The 24,436-nt window shown below is 44.3% G+C and overlaps 1 long non-coding RNA gene across 1 annotated transcript in view; it reads left to right on the top strand.

Annotated features, from left to right (window-relative positions):
- The window catches only part of LOC109496568, a 395,231-nt gene that overhangs the window by 221,370 nt on the left and 149,425 nt on the right, over nt 1–24,436 (top strand). Inside the window, exon 2 of the long non-coding RNA XR_006593882.1 lies at nt 19,267–19,382. This is a non-coding gene — a long non-coding RNA (uncharacterized LOC109496568). The remainder of the gene's footprint in view (nt 1–19,266; nt 19,383–24,436) is intronic.

Genomic DNA, 24,436 nt, shown 5'->3' with positions numbered 1-24,436 from the left:
GATGGCCTACACTCTTGAGACTTGATTCAGTTATTACAACAACTCTCTTGAGACTTGATTCCGTTGTTACAGCAACTCAGAAATATGTGTCCATGTGTCAGCCGTGAAGGTATGGGGGGACTCAGAGCATCAGCAAAGGGAAAAGTCAAACCAGTTAAAAATTCTCTTAGGAAGAGAACTGTGTTAGTACAGATACGCTCTATAGCTGGAGAAGAGTGGTTATGGATGCAGCTCAGAAATGCAGTGAATGGGGGCGCCTGGGTGGCGCAGTCGGTTAAGCGTCCGACTTCAGCCAGGTCATGATCTCGCGGTCCGTGAGTTCGAGCCCCACGTTGGGCTCTGGGCTGATGGCTCAGAGCCTGGAGCCTGTTTCCGATTCTGTGTCTCCCTCTCTCTCTGCCCCTCCCCCGTTCATGCTCTGTCTCTCTCTGTCCCAAAAAAAAAAAAAATTTAATATTAAAAGAAGTGCAGTGAATGGATGTTGTGGAAGGTTCTAACCATCCCCAGCTGTGCCCATCCCTGGGGGATTCTGTGCACAAAGTGTAGCTGAGGAAACAGAGACAAACAAGAAGGAAGCAACAGCTTTGGAAACAGACAAACCGGGGTCAGCCCCTTTCTAACTGTGTGACTCCAAGTGAGTTATGAAATGTTTCCGAAGCTTGGTTTCCTTGTCATTAAAAGGGTGGTTGTGTCCCTTGCGTCCTAGCCTTGTTGTGTGAATTAAATGAAATATCACACATTGCCTGGCACGTAGCAGCACTTGCACAATCAGAGCTGTACATGTGGAAAATATTCATGTGTTTCCAGAATATTGGAAAGTGTCCTACCCGCCACTGGGTCCACGTCGGGAGGAAGACTTCTACAACCGTCGAGTTGCCCGTCAGTGTCGAATAATAACAGTACCAGACGGTTACAGCCTCAGATTGAGCCCTCTTTTATTTCTTTATGAAGAGAAACACGTCCTTACTGAAACATAGTCCACACATACTTGGGCGGCTCCCTCACTGACGGATTTGGTCACTTTTGGCGTCTGCAGGATGTAGACACGAGGGCAAAAAGCAGGATAATAGCAGTCCCCTCGACCAGAAGCTCAAAATCCCAGATTCCAATTTAGAAATATTTCTAAACGAGAGTTTTGCATGGACCATACGCATCAGAAGTACTGAGGGCTGCTAGTTAAAAATTCCTGTGGCACCTGGCTGGCTCAGTCAGTGGGACGTACAACTCCTGATGTCAGGGCTGTGAGTTTGAGCCCCACACTGGGTATAGAGATGATTTAAAAAAATGAATTTTTTTAAATAAATAAATAGGGCTGCCTGGGTGGCTCAGTCGGTTAAGTGTCTGACTTCGGTTCGCGTCCCGATGTCACGGTTGGTTAATTCAAGCCCCACGTCGGGGTCTCTGCTGACAGCTCAGAGTCGAGTTTGATTCGGATTCTGTTTCTCCCTCTCTCTGCCCCGCTCCCACTCGTGCTCTGTCTCTGTCTCTGTCTCTCTCTCTCAAAAATAAACTTTAAAAGGGGCGCCTGGGTGGCGCAGTCGGTTAAGCGTCCGACTTCAGCCAGGTCACGATCTCGCGATCCGTGAGTTCGAGCCCCGCGTCGGGCTCTGGGCTGATGGCTCAGAGCCTGGAGCCTGTTTCCGATTCTGTGTCTCCCTCTCTCTCTGCCCCTCCCCCGTTCATGCTCTGTCTCTCTCTGTCCCAAAAATAAATAAACGTTGAAAAAAAAAATAAAATAAAAAAATAAACTTAAAAAAAAACCAATAAATAATACAATTAGAAAAAATGCAAATTTGGGACCCAACCAAATATGCAGAATCAGAATCTCTGGGTGTGGGGTCCCCACTCCTCCAGGTTAACAAGCTTACCAGGTGATTTTTGTGCATAGAAAACTTTAATAACTATTGTCCAAGAGAGACTTAAATTGAGTAACAATAACTAAATTAAATAATTGAATACTTTTTAGAATCTACCTTGTCAAGATGATACAGTGGGCTGACACTAGAATAAAAAGATGTCCCTCTTTGTAGAAGAGTAGGAGGTCCAGAAAAAATAGCAGGGAGTAGTGGATGACTGACTCTGTCAGTCTTTACCAGAGGAGGATTTAAAGAAGAAGTGATATCCCCTGTGTTTATTGCAGCATTATTTACAATAACCAAATTACGAAAGCAGCCCAAGTGTCCATTGATAGATGACTGGATAAAGATGTGTTTTGTGCGTGCGTGTGTGTGTGTGTGTGTGTGATGGAATATTACTTGGCCATAAAAAAGAATGAAATCTTGCCACTTGCCTAACCTGGCTGGATCTAAAGGTATAACGCTGTGAAATAAGGGAGAGACAAATACCATATAATTTCACTCACATGTGGAATTTAAGAAACAACTGCACAAAGAAAAAAAGAGACGGACCAAACAGCAAACTCTTAACTCCAGAGAACAAGCTCTTGGTTATCAGAGAGGAGGTGGGTGGGGAAGCGGGTGAAACAGGTGGAGAGGACCAAGAGTCTAGTCATCATGATGAGCACTGAGTAGCACATAGAATTGTTGAATCACTTTATTGTACACCTGAAAATAATATAACACTGTATGACAACTATACTGGAACTTTTTTAAAAAGGTGATATGTGAGCTGGGCTTTGAAGGATGAACAGGAGTTGACCGAGTTTCCACGATGGCACGACACAAATTCTAAGGCAGGACCTCTCAGGCTTTATTGCACATAGGAATCGCTTGAGGATCCTGTTAAAATGCAAGTTCTGTTTCACTGAATCTTGGGTGATGCTCCCAGGTAATGCCGATGATTCATGGGTCATGCTTTGTGTAGCAAAACTCTAGAGGCATTGGTTATGATACATCAGACCAGGTTTCTGTTCCATCTATAGTGAGGAATGAATTACCTATTACGTTGATATTTATTGACTTCTCTTTTATGGAGAGCCAGCTGACCTCCTTTTTTCTGCTCAGAAACATTATTAACCGCCATTAAATCAGTAAATCCCTTAAGCATGCCGTGGCGTGGCCCATGTAAAAGGCAAGTCAACCCCAAACACAACACCAGCAATTATAAGCATTTGGAAAACTGATGTGTATATTTTAGTGGTTATTGCTTTTTTTGTTTTTCTGTTTTACTCTTCTTTTCTTCACTTTGGGCATAGATTTACGTGTTTTTTTTTTTCCTTTTATTCTATCCCCAAACTGAGGAACAGCAGCAAAACATAATTTCTCCCATACAAACCTTTGGGACTCCTCGTGCCTCTCCTTTATGATAAACCTTAGTGTCACTGCCAGAGGTTGGCTTATGTTATCTTTGTTATCTACTAGGAAATTTCCCTCTGTGATGGCAGTTTGTAAGCTTAACCTCTCTCTTGAGATCCGACTCACCTCCCAACTGGGAGCAGGGTGATGAGCCCAGACTTTGGAGGTGGGCAATCCTAGGTTGAAATTCGGGCTCTGGCCCTCACTGTGTCCCCGTATGCAAATGACTTAACCTCTCTGAGCCTATCTTCACAGATAAAATGGGGATAATAAGAGTACCCATTTCATAGTCTTTCTGAAAGGGTTAAATAAGCAATCCTAAGTAGAGAACATAGCACCTGGTTTGTGATCCCTATTTCCCCCTAAAGAAGTAGCTAGAAAATCATGAGACTCCCTCACCCTACTAAACTAACCTCCACCCCCTTTCCTGTTTCGTTCCAGTCCCTGTGCTAACCCAGACGCCCAGCTCACATGCCTGAGCTCCCCCCCACCCCCGTCACCATTGCTTCACCCTCCTTTTTGCCCGAAGCCAACTCCTGCCTATGTATTCCTTCTAAAGGACTCAATCTTGTTTGCACAGAAAAACAAATACACCCACACAAGCCACATGTTTGCTATCTCACCGTGTTTCATTCTAAGACTTGAGGACAATCACAGCAGGCAAGAGGAAAGGCAGCTCAGGGAGAAAATGTACTTGGACGCACTTGCGAAGGGGGGGGTGGCCATGACACCCCAGGTACGCACAGGGTATAATTGAGATTTTTCTGTTGGGGGTTTGGCTTTCTTAACTCCTGATCATATCTAATCTGCCTCCTATGCTTGAAGTCAGAACTACTGTTCTCTGTCCTGTGGTGAGTTGGTAACATAGCGTGACGCCATGGAACTGCAGCCATCCCAACCCCCTGAAAGGCTTGCCGTGTTGTTTCAAGATGGACTGAGGACGCTTGGCTTGTGTCTTGAAACAACTTAAGTGATGAGCCAGCTTATTCTGAAATCAGTTAACTCTTTCACCGAGTGCCTCTGCAGGTGTCCCAACGCATCATCTCGGGAGACTCTGTGTAGCACACAGTTGGGAGGCAGAGTTGTTTATCTGTTCTGTCTTGTCCTTTGTCCTGGAATAGACTAGAGTAGGGCAGGTAATAGATGATGAAGAGGGGAGGGAAGGCTGACTTCCTACCGCTTTTTCTTGCTCGTATTGATCTAGGGGAGCTGAACTTTATTTCCTAGGCTGCTGCTTTTCAAACTTTTAAAGATCAATCGATTCATTCAAAATAGTATTTCCCGAATGCCTTCTATGCACGGGAATAGGATCCACTAAAGATACAGTGATCCCAGGGCAGCTCCCAAATTTCTCTGTGGCGACAGTCCAGGGGTAGCATCTGGCTGGAAAGGGGAGGGCCGCGGAACTTTCCATGAAGGCACATGTGTACAGCAGGGGTATTGCTTCTCCTTAGGTTACTTATTTATTTGGGGGGGTGGGATTGAGGTGACGGTCCTACTCTGAGGACCTGAAGAGGGGCTGAAGCCACCCTTTTGCTCTGCCACTGAATGTTAAACAAAACAACCATGCTGCCTCCCTGCAAGAGAATTGCGATCTAGTGGTGGGAGAAACCGATGTTAAATGAGGAAGCAAACAAAAAATTTGATAAAGATGATGGCAAGAAGTACTGTGAAGGAAAAGGAATAAAATAGTGTGATGGAAAATAATGAGGAAGACCAGGGAAGGTGACATATAAGGAGAATTTTGAAAGCGAGGAGTCAGACACAGAGCAAAAGTACAGGTACGTCGACAGGTATGTGGAACAGCACACAACCTAGAGGTGGGAAACAAAGGACAGTGGGAGGCAGAGATCCCACCAGAGGTGAATAGCACAAGATGAGGTCAGAGAGGAGGCAGGACCGGGTCCACACACGCGCTGATGGATTGTGTTCTGTACCAAATGCAACAGAAAGCCACCGACTGGTTTAAAAACCAGGAACTACTCTCCCCACACCCTGACCGATTGATGAATGATTGATTGATTGTACTCTTATTTGGAAGACCAATATTTTAAATGATTAAAGGAGACCTTCTTTGAAGTGAGGGCGGCTCCCAAAGCCAGCCTGAGACGCCTTGTCTTCTTGAGCCACTCCCGAGGCAAGCCCCCAAAACCTTAGCTCTGCAGGACATTCTAGACCAAAGGGGACCATTACCCATTGATTTTGCAGGCCGGGAATGATTTCAACAAGGAATGAGCAAAAACGACTAGCGTCAGAGCCTGGAACCTAGCTGCTCTGGAGAAAATGGATTTGCAGTGATGCAGGTTGAGACTGTTATGTGGTGTCTGTGAGCATTATTACATCTCCTAGTCCAGGAGTTGAGAGAATGTATGATCAGAGTTAGGCAACGTGGGTGTGACCAAAGTGCTAAGGTATTGGCTTATGGGTCCAGATTGGTTAAGAAGGAGAAAATAAATCAGGAGAGGATTGGGGGAATAAACTAGGTCAAGGTAGTCGAGCTCACCAGTGTGAAAATCACATCAGGTGGGCAAGAGCATGAAAGAAATAGAAGAAGAGAGTCAGGGGGACATTGGATAGACATGTTCTGGGTGACAAGATCCAAAATGCAACCTGTTGAGTTCCTCAGGCAAGTGATGTTCAAGGTTGCTGGGGCATAGACGGACCAGGACCTATGGGCTCGTTGGCTATTTGAGCAACAGGGCTGCCGAAATCACCCCGGTGATGACGGGAAGCACCGAAAGGAAAATCGGAGGCTGGGTACAGGTGAGAGTTCATGAACTCTCTTCCTGAGTTATGCAGTCTTGAAGGAAAAAGGGTTTTTTGTCTTAACTTATAAATCATCATAGATTTGTCCCCCGTCCTCCTTCTAGCAAAATAACTCCTGTCCTAGATGTGATGCTTATCGTCGCCAAGCCTTGCTTTATGTTTTCACTACATACCCATGTATCCTTAAACGGAGCCTGTTTTCTGTATTTCTAAATTTTATATAAATGATATACTTTATACTTTTCTACAGTTTCCTATTAATTGAACATTAAATGGTGAAATTCATCCAACTTGAGATGCACAAATATAAATGTATGCACATACCCGCATACTTACTTCACTTGCCTTCCCATACACGTGTTGCACAGTTTTTCATCGTATGAGCATACAGCGTAGCCTTCTTGGTGAACGTTAAGTTGTTTACAACTTGTGTCATCTCAGACGTTGCTCCAGTGCACATTTTGTACATATTCCTCCCGCATCTGGGTCACGGTTGCTTTGGCCTCACCCAACAATGACACTGATGGGTCACAGAGTAAGGGCTTCTTCAGCTTGACTAGATACACCGATTGCTCTCCAGTGTGGTCATTAACATTGATACTGTATCCAGGAGGTTAAGTTTCCAATACTCCGTATCATCGTCCTACTTGATGTTGTCCAGCTTCTTAATTGGATGTGAAATGGTATTTACTAAGGTCTGGGCATGTGTTTCCCTAATTGGTAGCATAATTGAGCGTCTCCTCATTCTTCTGTGTGATATTCATGCTTCCTAGTCTGTGGATTGCTTCAAATGTTTTTCCCATTTTCTTTGGATTATTTTTATTGAGATCTAGGATTTTATTATGTATTCTAGATACAATCCTGAATTGTATCTGCATTTAGAAAACTCGGTTCTTTCATTTTGCTTTTGCTGGTTTTCTGTTGAACCTACGTTCTTAATTTTAATAGACACAAATGGATCAAGCTTTTCTCTGCAGTATTTTAAAAGGCCTCAAAGAGGGGTGCTTGGGTGGCTTAGTTAAGCCTCCAACTCTCAGTTTCAGCTCAGGTCATGATCTCACAGTTCATAAGATCGAGCCCTGCATTGGGCTCTGGGCTGACGGCCTGGAGCCTGCTTGGGATTCTCTCTCTCTCCCCTTCTCTCTGTCCCTCTCTCAAGCATGCACATGTACATGAGCTAGCTCGCTCTCCCTCTCTGTCTCTCTCTCTCTCTCTCTCAAAATATAAACATTAGAAAAAAGGGGTTTTTAAGGGCACTTGGGTGGCTCAGTCAGTTAAGCGTCCAACTTTGGCTCAGGTCCTGGTCTCACAGTTATGAGTACAAGCCCTGTGTCAGACTCTGTGCAGACAGCTCAGAGCCTGGAGCCTGCTTTGGATTCTGTGTCTCCATCTCTATGCCCATCCCCCACTGCACTCACGCTGTGTCTGTCTCTCTCTCTCAAAAATAAACACCAAAAAAGTTTTTTAAATAAAATCCTCAAAGAAGCTATTTTAGAATGAATGTGATCTTGGAAGCAACCAAGATAAGTGAAAGCAAATCTGACTCTTACCTTTTGTCCCGAGTTCTACAAAGTAAAGAAGAGTGAGTGGCGTCTACTTGAAAAGGGACTCCTATGAAGGAATAGAATTTCATAGAAGTTTCTATGAGAAACGTCTCACAAATAAAACTTCTCTAGGAAACAGACCAGACTATATAGCAATATTTCATGTCATATAAATAGAATTTTAAGGAATTAAAGAGAAGAGGGCCAGTGGTGGATAGGCAGGACAAAGAAACTGAAAGAGAAGGGAAGTGATGAACAAGGTAGCGATGGAGAAGAAAAAGAACTGGTTGGAAAGAGCTTACCCGCTTAGCCGTGAATAAGAGGGGCAAAGCTGAAGAAGGACCCATGTGGGTCTCTTCAGCCTCAAGAATCTTCTCAGATTTTAATGTGCACATGAATCACCTGAGGACCTTGTTCAAAGTGATAGTGATGCTATGGGTACACAGAGCAACAAGATAACACACTGTCCTTTGCATTTAAAACCTTAACAGTGTCGGGGCGCCTGGGTGGCTCAGTGGGTTAAGAATCTGACTTTGGCTCAGATCATGATCTCATGGTTTGTGAGTTGGAGCCCTGCATCAGGCTCTGCTCTGATAGCGTGGAGCCTGCTTTGGATTCTCTCTCTCTCCCTCTCTTCTGCCCCTTCCCTGCTCTCTCTCTCTCTCTCTCTCTCTCTCAAAAAAAAAAAGGGGGGGGGCGGTCACCTTGGTGGCTCAGTCAGTGAAGCATCTGACTTTGGCTCAGGTCATGATCTCACAGTTCGTGGGTTCAAGCACCACATCGAGCTCTGTGCTGACAGCTCAGAGCCCAGAGCCTGCTTCCAATTCTGTGTCTCCCTCTCTCTCTATCTCTCTCTCTCTGTCTCTCTCTCTCTGCCTTTCTGCCCCTCCCCCATTCACACTCTGTCTCTCAAAGAATAAATAAACATTAAAAAAAATTTTAACAAAAATAAAATAAAACCTTCACAGTATTTCTCAAGACAAACTAAATGGTCTCAGAAAGAATATTCACAAACCGACTTTTGTTTGACCCAGAACATTTCTATTGTTCCTTCCAGAGATGGATCCTTACCCCACCACCACCATCAAGACCACCACCAGTGTCCCAGATGGTGAGCTTCAAGCATTTGAATGACAAGTTCAGAGACCCCCGTTCTGATGTTGAAGAGCTAAGTTGACTTACCAGCCCTTGCAGTACCTGGGGCAGGAATGAGAACTGAGCTCACCTCCCAGAGCTAACCTGGGTTGCCAAGAAAGGTTGGACAAACCCCGAAGCTTATTGTATGGGGAGTTGTCCTAGGAGAGTCAGACAAATAAGGCATTCCTGGTATCAGAGTGTATGAATGTATGAATTTTGCTTTAGAAATCAGCACTGAGTTTTAAGCACTAGGCTTTAAGGAAACGAAGGAAATTCGAGTCCTCATCCACAGCTTGCCCTTTACCAGTTCTGTAACCTGGAGACAAAGCCACTTCACTTCTCTGGACCCCCATTTCTTTGTCTGTAGAAATGGCGCTCATACTGTCTAAAGATACAGTCCGTGGTTTTCCTTCCGTGTGGTTATTTTTAGGTTGTTTCAATGGAAAGTTCTGTAGAGGAACGGAGAGTATGAGCTTCCGTGTGCTCAGCAAATGCTTGGGTCCTTTCGTCTGAAAAGCTGGGAAACCGGAGAAAAAAGGAACCATCTCTGGAATGAGCAGTGGAAATATTCTGGCTTCAGCTAGCCTGTTGTGGATCTCTTGGTTTGGGGACACTCTGTCCAAGGCCATCTCAGTTTATCTTGAGAAACGCTGTAACCGACCCAGGGACTCCTAAACCCTCTTAGAGCTCAACTGACATAGTTTTAAGATGATTTTGTTTTTCTGCATGAAGGTTATTAATTACTACTGTGAATGGACTCAATCGACTCAATTATTTACTTGGCATGCTGACTGAAGATGCATGTTTCTCTTTGTGGGATGTTGATTGCTTTAGGCCTGAATTCTTTTCTGTTGGATATATCTTATGTTGGGTTTTTCCCATTTTCTTTCTGTTCTTTTCTTCCATCATGTTTCTTTCTCTTTCTTTTCTTTTCTTTTCTTTTCTTTTCTTTTCTTTTCTTTTCTTTTTTCTTTCTTTCTTTTCTTTCTTTCTTTCTTTCTTTCTTTCTTTCTTTCTTTCTTTCTTTCTTTCTTTCATTCTTTCTTTCATTCTTCTTTCCTTCCTTCCATCCATCTATCCATCCATCCACCCATCCATCCATAATCTTTGGTGGCGTTTAGCACAGTAGCAGAAAATAAAGATCAAAAGGCTTGAAAATTGTCCTAAATTCAGTACTAGGTTTTTAACACCAAACCTTGCTGCCAGAGGCATCTGAGCTGCTTTCCCTTTGTCGTTGCCTCTTCTACAGAAGCGAAACCAAAACAAGGCCTTGGAAGACTAAACCTTACAGCAAGGAAAAGTTCATCATCTTGCAGGATCCTTCAGGGTTTCAGAAATTTGACCTGAGGGCTGGCATCTGGGTGGCCACAAAAAGTATTCTACGTTCAGGGGGACTCTTGGATTCAACTGGGAGACAAAGGCTGTGTTTTGGACAGTAAGGGCAGCCCCTCTCTCTTGCTACCAATGAGATTCCAAAATTTGTCCTTGCCAGGGGGGAGTAAAAAGGAAAAATTCCCTCAACAATGACCACCGATTGTAAAAGGCTGAACTGCTGTTATAACTCAAGGAGATGTCCAGCTGGAAATATTTGAAAGGATTTTGATACCCAGGGGAAAACTCCGGAAGGGGTTCCAGGGTTAGGGGTCATGTGCGTAGCCTCGAAGGCTACGTATGACAGAGTTGTTTTTCTATCAGCACTTGACAGGTGAGTGGTGGACATCACATCTGACTCCTCAGGGAGCTGACAAAATGTCAGGGCTCTATGCCCAGCTTAGTTCAGCCGTCAGTCACTTCAGGGCCTTGTACAAACAGTTACAAGTCTCCAGGCCCTTCCTTTCCATTCAGCTTTTTTTAAAGTTAAACAAAGTCACTGACCATCACAAAGAAAATATTCAAAGCATCGTGTGGAAAGAAAAGGGGGTGCAAAATGGGACTGTTTACTTGGCTGTGTTTGGATTATAAACAAATATTCACACCTGTGTTGGGCCTCCGGCAGATGAAGAACGCAGCCAACTATTTGAAACAAACACATTTTCATACTTTTCATAATTCCAAGGCATTTTAGCACATATTGCCAAGACTGAAAATTAAAACACGAAGAAGAAAAAAAAGCAAACCAAGTATTCTGTGGGTGATTAACCACAGGAGGAAAATTGCTAAATTAGTTGAGCTTAACAACCAGTCTATGACATATTTCATTTCTGGATTCAACGATCTCGCTGGAAGTAGAATATCTTTAAAGTAGCGCTGACAGAGTTGATGCTGCTGATAGATGGCTCCCACATGTAAAGTGAAAAAGGAGTGAACGCACTTCACCCCAGTATTCGTGCCATGCCAAGTGCTAAAATGGGAACAAAAAAAATCAAAGTCCGGAAAACTGCCATGATCAATTTAGTAAAAAAATGTGGTCAGGTCAGCCTTCCTAAGGGCAGTGTCTTGTTTTTGACTATGGTCAGCCCGGTAGCATAGTAACTCCGTAGTACCCAAATATTGATTGGGTTTCCAACACTCCAGAGTCTACTGACTACATAGAGACAGCTCCTATCAACAAACAAATGAGTCCTTTGCTGCTGTGGTCGATGCCGTTAAGTGCATCTTCTTGAAAGATCTTCAAAGGTAATTACCTGGCTATTTTTAGAGGCATTGAGGGCCCTGTTTCCTTGGCCAGTGCCCTCACAGGTCTGTGTAGAACTATTTGCTGAATTTTGATTTCCTGGAATTCAGGGTTGGCTTAGGGACTAAATGAGTTTGCTCTAAGGTGCCAGCTGGTAGCCAGTTTCTTACAACAGACACAGCCAGTGAGGTCCCTCAGGTAATGATGGAGCTCCTTGGGTGGCCCACATGTTCACACAACTGACTCACCTGCAGACCCTCCAGGCTGTTCCAGAAGTTACTGTAATATTCGGTGAATGTTGAAAAAAAAAAATACCAGGAGCCATTTTCTTGAATGGAGACTAGAGGGGTTTGTACTAAACTTTCACACTGAAAATTAGGTCCCTGGGTTTTCCTTCTCCCTGTAGACCCTAGTTACGGTTACCAGTCACAAAGCCATTTCGTGGTTAGGCCCAAAGAGTATTTTAAATGAATTTTATTTGAAATGGCCTAAACATTCATGGCGTGAGGACTGTATGCTGAAGGAGACTCAAAAATGAATGAAGCCAGGCTCTTGGCCTAAAAGAAGTTTTCTACTATCAGGGAGATGAAGCACATTCATGAAGATGATTGTTAATGTAAAAAAAAGCTATGGAAGTTCCGAAGAGGGTGATGTCTTCTCTTTCAGGGCATCGGGGAAGGAATTGGATGTAGAAGAGATGTTAACGCAAGGCAGGGTCTCTCAGCTCCGGCAGTGTTGACACTTGGACCAGATAATTCTGTTGAGAGTCGTGCTCTCCGCTTTGTAAAAGGCCGAGCGGTATCTGTGGCCTCTGTTTACTAGGTTCCCATCATGCATGTGTGCCCGCGCCCACACACGCGCACACGCACACGAGTTGTGGTGGTCAAAACATTGCCACAGGTGCCCTGAAAGTGAAGAAAGAATTACTCCTACTCGAAAAGTTCTGGTGTAAAATCGTGTTTCCCAAAGTTGGACTGAGGGAAAATGACATCAGAATTACCCAAGTGCGTATTAACAATACAGTTTCCCAGGCCTCACCCTGACCCTGTGGAGTCAATGACTACCTAGAAGTAAGGCCCTGGAGTCTGCCTTTTAGCAAGTTCCCTGAGGAATCTTTATGGTGACACAGCTGTAAAGACAACTGCGGACATGCGTTCTACTCTGTTTGGTAAAGCTGCCTTTCTGATCAAAGGACAAAATGTGACTAATGCTTAAGGATGGCTTCTCAGGACTTGAAATCATGTATTTCAATGGAGGAAGTTCAGGGCTGACTTTTCCGTCTTGAGTTTTGCCCTGTGTCAAGTTGTGCCAGAGAAAGGCTCCAGACCAATGCAGCTCCACCTTGACTGCATGTTAGAATCACCCGAGGAGCTTTAAAAACTATAGATGTGTGGGGCGCCTGGGTGGCTCAGTCGGTTAAGCGTCCGACTTCGGCTCAGGTCATGATCTCACAGTGCGTGAGTTCGAGCCCTGCGTCGAGCTCTGTGCTGACAGCTCGGAGCCTGGAGCCTGCTTCGGAGTCTGTGTCTCCCTTTCTCTCTGCCCCTCCCCACCTCATACTCTGTCTTTCTCTGTCTCAAAAATAAATAAAAACACTTAAAAAAAAAAACCAAACTATAGATGTGTGAGTTTCACTATCCAGAGAGTCTAATTTGCTGGGACTTGGATACGGCCTGTGCAGCAAGATTTTTTAAGTCTCAGTGGGTGACTCTAATATGTTTCCAAGGTTGAGAACCGCTGTCCTAAACCAGAGATTCTCAAACTTGCCTGTGTTTATACAAACATATGGATGATACAGAAACCAATGAAACAGGCCCCTGCTCTCAGGAGTTGTCTGAGTTTATCATAAATCCCTGGTCACAGGCTTGCAAAATAGAGAAAAATAGCCCCCAAAGGCAAATAGAGATGGCCAGAATACGTGAGACTTTGAGCCTAATGAGATTTTTTTTCTCATATTTTCTTCTTTGGGACAGTAAGCTAATGAGCTAAAGTAAAGAACACAGGTTATGATACTCTCAAAAGGCAGCAAATCTCCTTAGGGATCATTCCCCTTAAAGAGATTGATATTAAATGTGAGGGTCAGGAGTGCAAAGTAGTTACGTCCAGTAACGCAAATAGAAGGTGCCATACCCACTGAGAGCCAGGTTCAAATACTGGCCATTTGGGTGCTGGCCTGGCCCTGTGTGGACTTTGGCCATCCCATGTTCTCCAAGTGGACAAACCCTTTGGATGCTCACCAGAAAGTCAGTTCATTTTGTCTTTGCAGATATATTTTACTCAGGCTGGTTACACCCGCAGTAACAAACTCTGAGATTGCATGTCCCAAATCACCTGCCTTCTCTATTTCCCTCCCACTCTGTGGCCACCATACTCATTTGAGATCTCTGGTCTCTTATCTTGAGAGACATTTGTGACCAGGCCATGCCATCATTATTCCCAAGATGGTAGGGCTTAGTGGACATGGGAACAGTATTTGAATCCCAACCCGACTATGGAGAAGTTACCTAGCCTTTCAGAGCTTCATTTTCCTCCTCTTTGAAATAAAGTTGATCATGTTATCATAAGGATTAAATTCTGCCCCTCATCCCCAGTGAGGTCCATCTTCCTTTCATTAAAGTTTCAGCCTGAATATACCCCCATCAGAGGGACTTTGCTTGTTGATCCAATCACTCTCTCTCCTATTACTATATTTTAATTCTCTGTATAGCATTGACTGCTTATGAACTTGTGGTTGTCCCCTCTTATTGGAATGGAAGCTTTAAGCAGGGACTCTGAGTATCTTGTTTACTGCTGTATCTTCAGCCCCTAGTGGGCACGTAGTGGGCACACAGTAGGCTTTTAATAAATACCGAGTGATTCCTGTGTACCAAGGACCAAGTTCAGACCAGATGCTCAGTAGGTGCTCAATAAATGGCAGCCATAATTATTATTTCTAGTTAAGTTTCTTTGAGCTGAAACAATATTTCAATTCAGAAAGTGTCACTCTTCTGAGATGACACAGACTTCATGTGGGAGAAGCCATGACTGGTGAGACTAGTTACTGAATAAGGGTCAGGGAGGCAGCAGGGAAAAACTTTTTTCTGTTATTTCTAATCCTAGTATCAAATTTAATGCTCCCTACTCTGCTTCCTCCAGCGTGAATAAAACATGGTATCTTATAATTTTTAAATGAGTTCTATCACAGACACAATGGCAGGCACAAATGCACTCTCGATTTCTCTCTCTTCTTTTTTTTCACTGAACATTGGGGCATGTTATTTACTTCTAACCTCGCTGCTTCCATCTCACTTCGGGGCAGAGAACAGAGCCATAAATCGGAGCCTGGACCAGTTGCAAGATTTTTTTCCCCCTAAAGTTGATGTTCAAGTCATAGCATGAACGGGAGCCTCACGTGGTCTCATAAAAAGTTTCGCAGATACGGGCAGAAGCATATGGTTGTTAGGTGTTTTTGTTTCAGGGTTTGCTTTTGGTTTTTGTTTTGTTGTGGCTTGGTGTTTTTTGGGGTTTTGGTGTGGTGTTTTGTTTTTTTGTTTTTTTGTTTTAGTTTTTACAACTGTGTGATAACTAAAAAGCATAAGGCCACACAATACCAGAGGCTTTTGTTAAAGACAAAGGGACGGGGCGCCTGGGTGGCGCAGTTGGTTGAGCGTCTGACTTCAGCCAGGTCACGATCTCGCGGTCCGTGAGTTCGAGCCCCGTGTCAGGCTCTGGGCTGACGGCTCGGAGCCTGGAGCCTGTTTCCGATTCTGTGTCTCCCTCTCTCTCTGCCCTTCCCCCGTTCACGCTCTGTCTCTCTCTGTCCCAAAAATAAATAAACGTTGAAGAAAAAAAAAAAGACTCTGGGACTAATCTGGTGTTGATCTTGAGCTTCAAGACAGAGTCCTAGCCCTCAGAATCTGACAGGGAATAATATTTATGGAAGTCCAATGAATAAGAAAATCTGTCCACCATTATTATGGTGGCCACTGGATATGTGTTCTATGTGTTGCTGTTTTACAGCCATTTCACTGTGTATCTAAAGAGAATGGTTGAGTGAGCTGTATTCTACAGTTGACCATTTGTTTCTAAAACTCACAACTTTTTACAGCCAGAGCCCGGCACTTTTAAAGTATAAAAATGTGACATTTTGTACCTTCTGTGGCTCAGGCCATTCTGTGCCATACTCAGCAAAAAGACGTGGCCCAAAGCAAAAAAACAGCAAAGATACTATCAGAGCAGCTTCATTCACTGAACACAAGTTCTCAGCTACCAGCACTATGTATGTGATCTCGTAGTCACACCCTCTCCCATTTTTTCTTTAATAGAAATGTTAGGCCTAGAATTATTCAGGGTTTTCTGCCTAGAAGTACGCACTGTATATACTAATTCACACAGTGGTGTACTGAGTATACCTAACCCGTAATCTCCCCCAAGATGTGATATGGACTGGAAGGATTCACAGATTCAAAGAATACTGTAAGAGGCAAAAGATGTACCATCAGGAGTGTTCACTGCAGCGTTATTTATATGAGCAAAAAGAAAAATTGCTAAATAATTATCAAATAAGAGACTGGCTGGGTAAATGGTAGCATGTTCCTATCTGCAAAACCACGTAGCTATTTAAAAAATTATGTTCACATAAAGTAAATTAAAAAAATGATGTTCATGAACATTGACCTGAAAACACATTGGATGAAACACTGATTACACACACACACACACACACACACACACACACACACACACACACATATCCATCCCTATTTATGGAACTTTGTGCGCATATAGGTACGGCCAGACAAATGCGTTGAAGGATGGTCACCAAATCATTAACCCTACACCTCTCACACTGAAGACAGAAGGACATGCTGGGTGATTTTTACCTTCCTCTTTGTGTTTTTCTCTGGTTTTGACAGGTTTTTCCAATGAGCCTGTGAATATGCATGCTTTTTAAAATAAACTTTATTTTTTAGGGCAGTTTGAGGTTCATAGCAAATTGAGCTAAGCATTCCTATATACCCCCTACTCCCCTGCGTGCGCGCGCGCGCGCGCGCGCGCACACACACACACACACACACACACACACACACACACACACGTGCATGCTTAGTTTCCCCCACAAAGGACCTCCTGCTCGAGAATAGTACATTTGTTACTACAGTGGGATCAATGAACCCATCCTGACACATGATTATCATCCAAGTTCACAGTTTACGTTGGGTTCATTCTTGGTCTTGCACGTTCTGTGGGCCTCTGCCATTTTTTAAAGCAGTGAATGTGTTTTGAAGTTATTCTTAAAAAGTGGATTAATGAACTATTCTGAGTTATGAAAAGGAACTAGGATGTTTCTGAGGATGCTTTAGAATCAGAGAAGCTAGACCAAAAGGAGGAGGATGGTTCAAAGTATGGAACTATTCATTTGACTGAGGAACCGACCACACTAATGCATGATGCTTCCGACAGTGAGGTTGACCAGGGTGATGTTTTTGAGTGGAAAGACGGTGCTTCTCCATCTGAGAGTGGTCCTGGTTCCCAACAAGTGCCAGACTTTGAGGACAACGCATGTGAAATGAAACCAGGAACCTGGTCTGATGAGTCTTCCCAGAATGAAGCTACAAGAAGCAGTGAGCCAGCTGCCAAGAAAGGGGGGAAAAAAGGCTACCATGCAAGGTGACAGAGAGCAGTTGAAATGGAAGAATAGTTCCCATGGAAGAGTTTAAGGGTTTTCGTCTAAGGACCAGCCACAGTGGAAGAATGCATCTGAAAATGATGAGCGCTTATGTAACCCACAGACTGAGTGGCAGGATAGCACAAGTGACAGTGAGGACAGGGAGCAGTTTGACAACATGACTGGTGGGGTTGCTGAGCCAACTCAAGGCATCCTAGACGGAGTTAAAATGAGCAGCCAACAGGCATAAGTGCCAGGCTCTCAGGCATCGGGGACATGCTGCAGCCTGGAACTCTGCTCTCCTGGTGGTAGGACTGCACAGCTGTCCTCTAACTGGTACTGCCTTCTGAGCGCTGGGTCATCGGGCTGTGGGGATGCGTGGCCACTGCAACCCAGTGGTGGTTTCTAAGTCTCTGACACACGATTGGCTGATCTGGCTTCAGAACCTGCTGTGACAGACACGGTAAATAAATGTGGAAAACCAATAAGCTGGTGGCCCACGAACGCACACGAAAAAAAAGCAGAGGTTTATTTTATCTGCCTTCTCAACATTGCTTTCCCTCTGTAAAATGTTTGGTTGGATGACCTTGGGCAGCGTTCTCCTGATTCACGTGGTGGTGCAGGGCCAACAGACAAGATGCCAGTCCAGCGTGTATAGTAGACTTTGGGGAAAATCAATTTTATTTTCATGTATTCATTCTGAAGAGTTGAAACGTATATTTGTACAGTCTTTTAGACCTATGCAAGTGATGCCTATGGTATTGTGTACCCATCAGAGATTTGTTTCTTTTTTTTTTTTAGTGTTGCCCTTGCTGTGTAATAAACGCTATATCTAGTTTACCTAGCAAAAGCTTGAAACTACGCTAGTATGGACCTTTGGACAGACTTAGTTTTTGCACACAACCTTGTACAGTCTTGCAACAGAGGCCAACCATGTTGGATATATATCTGGACTCTCTCGTATTGTAGAATTTTTCTTGTTCTGAAGACCCTTGACATTACAACCGGCAGAAACAAAAACTGGTATTTCAGATCTGTTTTCTGAAATCTTTTAAGCTAAAAATCACCTGCAGGAATTGACTTTGCAGCTACTAATTTTGACACCTTTTAGGTCTCTATGAAAGTGTGTTGCGTTGAAGCAGCAAACCAATGAGTGCTGCGTTGTGGATATTTAGTTTTATCTTTAGCTAAACACCACCCTGGTGTCTTCATTTATACCATCTAATATATGACACACTGTTGTAGTATGTCTAATTTTGTGATCTTTGTTTCCCTTTGTATTCATTTTAAGCATCTAAATAAATTGCTGTATTGTGCTTAATGTAAAAAAAAAAAAAAAAAAGGGAACTAGGATGTTTATGATCTCTCATCTCCACTTACCCAGTCTTCTTGGGATCTCAAAATGCAGATGAATCATAGAAGGGAGAGTGTGGGTTGAACTCACCATAGCAATATTTTATTTGTACACCTTCCCCCTGCCTTTGGGTTGCTTGGGAAGCTGCAGTAAGCCAACTCCTCCCCACTTCTCCTTTGGCCTACATCCCCATGGATCAAAAGAAACTCAACTTGGAGTTGTGGAGCTAGAGGCTGGGAAGATCAGAAAAAGCAGTGATGAGGCAGAGATGCCTGAGTAGGTAATTTCCTAGGTCAGAACTTCAAATCGGAAGGTCAAGTCTCTTGGCATAATGCCAGGATGTTTTGGACCCGGGAAATAGGGTTGTAGTTCAGTGGTATCCCCCCACATTCTCCATCCCCACAGTGGGAAACAGGAAGAATGACTTCAATATGAAGGTCCTAAACTACAGATCCTAGAGAGCAAGACTTATGTCATATTGTCCTTAAATCCCCAAGATCTCACTTAAAAACCTGATTTTTAGGCAGTGCTCACTCAATGGGTGAATACATGAGAGAAGAAAGAGGGAGAAGAAAGGGGGAAAGACAAGGGAGGGCCAATGAACAGAAGAGACTTGATATCATAGAGCAGTTATCGCTGAATTCCTGGTGAGATCCGTTACACTTTACCAAAGTCTGCGTGAACTACAGAATATTTGAGTTCTTAAAGCTGACTTTGACCACACCTCCCCTGGTCATCCAGATTTGGCTTCTCCAATAAAAATCACATTTAATTTACTCTTTCCTCCTTCCTCCACCACCACCCTCCAAATGCTCACCATCTCCATCTTCATTTGAAATGACAACAAAAATAACTGCTCGTAGCACACTGGTTAAAATTGTATAAACCAACTTGCATTTCTAGGAGGAGTCTCTAAACCTCTGACTACAGCCTATCGATTCTTTCTTTAGGTATTGGTCACGGAGAACTCTGTGGTACTCATTCTCATGCTTTTGCTGGGAAGAAGAACACCAAGTGGCACGGGGTTCATTCTTGCCTTTGCATCTCAAAAGCTGTGTGCCTTTGGGTGAGTTGCTGGAACTGTCAGTTCCTTTATTTGTAGTAGGGTGAAAAGAGCTCTCTTGGATGGTGAGGTTCCTGTTAAATGTGTAATCTGGAAACATCTGCTTAAATGATTACCTTTCTAACAAGGCTTTATCACCAAAACAGTGCAGGAGGAACTCATTTTTCAGTTTCTGCATCATGGTAAGAGAAGAGAGAATGGCCAAAATCTTCACTCCTTCTTTGGAAATATTTGTTTTCCATTTTTAAAGAGCAGGGCTGGGTTATAAGGAAGGCCTAGGAGGTCTGGACACCCGGGTCTGATGAACTCTGCGAGAGACACCTGGCTCCAGATTTTTACACAGGGAGGTAACTTTCCAAACAAAGAGGCATACCACCTGCCGATTTCTTTATTGAGAAACCGAGAATTACATAACTCAAAATCATAAACAATCCACATGCAAAATGAGAAGGCGTAGAGGGGACAAGTTTAATCAAGTTTATGGGCATTTGGAGACCCGTAACCACAAAACAAGCACAGGTGAAGAAATCGTCAGTTATAAGGCTGCTGTATGCCAAGTCAAGCCTCGGGATAAACAGGAAGGTGATACGATTGTTTGATCCAGCTCTGGCATGACTGAGCAGAAGGGCACTGCAGTATGAAGCCCAGGGTGAAAGTACTTTGATCGTTCAACAGTTCAGTTTTTGGAAAAGTATCTCAGGTCGTTAACTTAGTGGTCGTATTGCCGAAGGAGTAACAGGGAACAATAGCATACTGGGGACTGATGATGTAATGATATGAACCGTTGGCTTTCTTTCACTGATAGCGAAAGCAGGTGTCTAAACATAAATGTACCAAACTGAATGTGAGGAGTGTTTTCTTTTTTAAAGGATCTCATTTGGCAGCGGCACGTCTTTCCTTTAGACCGGGGTCAGCAAACTTTTTCCATAAGGCCAGATCGTAAATGTTTTTGGCTTTGCAGGTCATATGGTATCCGTCACAACTAGTCAACTCTGCGATTGCAGTGTGAGCACAACCAGAAGTCATTTGTTAAACGATGAAATTTATTACTGCCTTCTAGTGAAACTTATTTATACAAACTGATAATGAGCCATGTACTTGGTCTGTGGGCCATAATTTGCTGACCCTTGCTTTAGACCAGTCTACGCTGTTTTGGACACCCCAGGCCCCCAAATGCTAATATTACCTGCTGACATCATAGTCTTTGTGTTCAAGAAGAATTTAGTTTGGCCTTTCCGTGGAATGGATTTGTGTTGTGTATTCTGAATCTGTGACTTAGTCCAGGAAATATTCCTACCATAAAAATATCACAGTAAGATTATATCTTCCCGGCTTACATTTTTTTTCCTTGGGTGATTTTCAGGACATGGCTGTAAACCGCCTCGTTCAACTTGTATCTCTAGTTTCAATCCCATCTTTCAACAAATTCTTCAAGCACCAATAAACCTTCATTCTTCACACAGTAGAGGGGCCCCCGTTGCTTTCAAACACACTGGATGAGCAAAGACAAATGTCTTTCAGGCCATGTCTTATCAATGCGCATTACAGAGCGCCTTGCTGCTCACGTGCCCTTGAATATCAGAGGAACGAAAAAGTAAGCGTGTGAAGGGAGGAGAGAGGGGGGAAGGCAGGGAAAAGGAGAGAAGGAGAGGGAGAGTAGGAAGTGAGGGAGTTGGCAAGCATCATTGATTCAATGAATGAATGTGTTTCCACATCAATATTTGTTTCTTTTTAGTTTTTTTAAGGTTTTATTTTATTATTTTGGAGAGAGTGAGAAAGACAGTGTGAGCAGGGGAGAGGCAGAGAAAGAGAAACACAATATGTGAAGCAGGCTCCAGGTTCCGAGCGATCGGCACAGAGCCTGACGCGGGGCTCGAACCCACAAACTGGGAGATCATGACCTGAGGCGCAGTCAGACGCTTAACTGACTGAGCCACTCAGGGGCCCCAATTTCTTTTTCTTTTCAGGCAGATTTGTACGTAAGGGCTTTCAGGATACAAGTTTTGTGTGAACGACTCAACCATCAGGAAAGAACCCTTCAGTCCTTTACTCAACACATATTTAAAAATTTTTATATGTTTTATTTATTTTTGAGAGAGACAGAGCATCAGTGGGAGCGACAGAGAGGGAGACACAAAATCCGAAGCAGGCTCCAGGCTCTGAGCCATCAGCACAGAGCCCAACGTGGGGCTTGAACCCACAGACCATGAGGAGATTCTGACCTGAGCCAAAGCCGGACGCTCAACCAAGTGAGCCACCCAGGCTCATATTTATTAAGGAGTGTCACTGTGCCATGATGTGGGGACATGTTGATGAACATACTAGGCACAGTTCCTGCCCCCGTGGTGCTTACATTCTGTTGGAAGGAGTGGACAGTAAACAATCAAGTCCATAAATGAGGTCCACAGGCTCTCTCTGCAACGATCAGCTCTCACCGCTGCCTTACCCTCAGCAATCGTTTGCTAAAAAAGTATTCCGGGTCTGTAAACCAGTCCCTCCCTTCCTCAGCTTCCCCCCTGCTAGATAGATCTGCAAACTGGTCGCAGGGTAAAGTTGGGACAATAGAGCAGTGAGAACTGGACTGTGTTCCCTGGCGTTGTGAATAGCTCGCTTTGCTTCAGCATCAGGCTCAGCGGGGAGAAGGCGCTTCCTTGAAGCGACTTGAACTTTCCCAGGCTAGTGGCTGGCAGGAAGCTGTAAAATGTTGGTGGCAGCTTCAGTAACTAGAGCCAGTGTGCTGCCCTTGACCACTTGAAGCTCGAGCCGTCTAAATAACACCGCAAACGTGGCTGGTGCCGTGGCCGTGACATCTGAGGAAAGTCTGCTTTTTCTCTTTCAAAGCCCCATGGTCCACACCTAGAGCCTCGGCTCCCGAGGGGATAAACAGAAAAGGGGATTGGCAGCCAGCTCTGAGAGGAACAATCGAGGATGTTTGCTGCTGTGGCAGCCAGACCGGCCTCTGCTTGTCCAGACAAAGCCCATCTCTGCAGCAAAGCCTCCAACAAAAAGTAACCGGGGTCGGAGGCAGGCGCGAGGAAACCTAAGGAGCAGGCCTCAGTACAACACCCTCCCCACCACCCCCCCTGCAACACACACACACACACACACACACACACACACACACACACACACCAGCAGGGACAGTGTGCTGCTGTTCATCCTCAAGAAGCCAGGCTGGTTCCATAAACCGAGAAAGTTTTTTTTCAGGGATGTATCTGGAGCCTCATATTTTTGTGAGCTAATACCTGACCACAAAAGAGGACCGTCCAAGAGAAAGAGGCTAAGAAAGCCATATCCTCTCCAGAGAAGGCATAGCTCAGGGGAGAAATCGCGGGCTACGTCACCACCTGCTAAGAATCCTAGCTATGCTTTCCAGAACACTCTTAATTAAAAAAAAATATTATTTGTTGAGTGTTTACTATATGCTGAGTGAATATGCTAAGCGGTTTGTATCTGTTACCTAATCCACCTGACCCCTCTGTAAAAGAGAGTTAGCATTAAGCCCATTTTTCAGATGAAAATACTGAGGCTTGAGGAGGCTAAGTAAACTTACTAAAGGTCCCAGAAATTACAGGGGATGGGGCACCTGGGTGGCTCCGTCAGTTGAGCATCCGACTTCAGCTTAGGTCATGATCTCATGGTTCGTGAGTTCCAGCCCCCCATTGGGCTCTGTGCTGACAGCTCAGAGCCTGGAGCCTGCTTGGAATTCTGTGTGTCCCTCTCTCTCTCTCTGTGCCCTTCCCCTGCTTGTGCTCTCTCTCTCTCTCTCTCTCTCTCTCTCTCTCTCTCTCTCTCAAAAGTAAAAAACATTAAAAAAAATTAAAAGAAAAAAGAAATCGCAGGGGATGGAACTGATATTAAACCAGGACGTCTGATGTCATCCCGTGATGCTGCCTTTTATTTCTATCGTTTCATTTATTCCTCACCGCACCCCTCTAAGATAAACAGATTGCAAATTATTTTCCTGATTTTTAGCCAAGAAATATGCTAATACATAGCCACCAGCCATGTGTGGCTACTTGAATTTAAATTAATTCGAATTAAATAAAATTTAAACATCGTTTCCTTAGTCGCACTGGCTAACTTTCAAAGGCTCACGAGCCACCTGTGACAGCACAAATTATGAATATTTCATCTCTGCAGAATGTTCTGACCGACAGCCGTGGCCCAGAACTCTGAGGCTCAGTTCAAGTTTCTGAGCACCATAGAAAGTATAGTGATGAAAAAGGCTTCGGTGGGAAGGTTACAAATCTTGGAGGCTGTGATGGATTAAACAACTTGCTGTTGGTACAGACAGGGGCCAGAACGCTGCTCACCTCTGTCTCCTCCGCCACGTTGACATTCTGGCCTCTTAACAGAAAGGAGAACACGATGGGGCGCCTGGGTGGCTCAGTCGGTTAAGCCGCCGACTTCGGCTCAGGTCCTGATCTCGCGGTCCGTGAGTTCGAGCCCCGCGTCAGGCTCTGTGCTGACAGCTCGGAGCCTGGAGCCTGTTTCAGATTCTCTGTCTCCCTCTCTCTGATCAGATTCTGTGTCTCCCTCTCTCTGATCCTCCCCCGTTCATGCTCTGTCTCTCTCTATCTCAAAAATAAATAAACGTTAAAATAAATAAATAAGCATTAAAAAAAATCTTAAAAAAAAAAAAAAAGAAAGGAGAACACGATGACTCCTAGTGTCCCAGGACTGGGTCCTTCTAGGTGTGTTTGTACTGGGCTTGCGATAAACCCGGGTGTTCTTTGAGAAAGGGTGTGTGAAAGACGGAAGTGAAAAGGAGGAGAGAATTTGTGTTGGGAGAGGCCCCTCAGGATGGACGTGCACCCACCTGTCAGGAGCAGTGGTCTTGCATATACAGCAAGCCCAAGAAGATAGAAACCCAGCTTTTCTTGCATGGATCCTTGTCTTTTCGGGGGGGGGGGCACATACTCTTGAAAAATAAATCACAAGCGCTCAACCCTCCCCAAGAAAACATTTACAAAACTAAGGCCACCCTACGGCAATGGTAGTTCAGAGGGAGCATTTAAGAGCATCGACCCTAGTTCAAGTTCCAGCTGCACTTC

The sequence above is a fragment of the Felis catus genome, chromosome A2 (assembly GCF_018350175.1).
Source record: "Felis catus isolate Fca126 chromosome A2, F.catus_Fca126_mat1.0, whole genome shotgun sequence".
Lineage (NCBI taxonomy): Eukaryota > Metazoa > Chordata > Mammalia > Carnivora > Felidae > Felis > Felis catus.
Note: the sequence above shows the minus strand (reverse complement) of the source record. Positions and strands in the feature narration are given on the sequence as shown.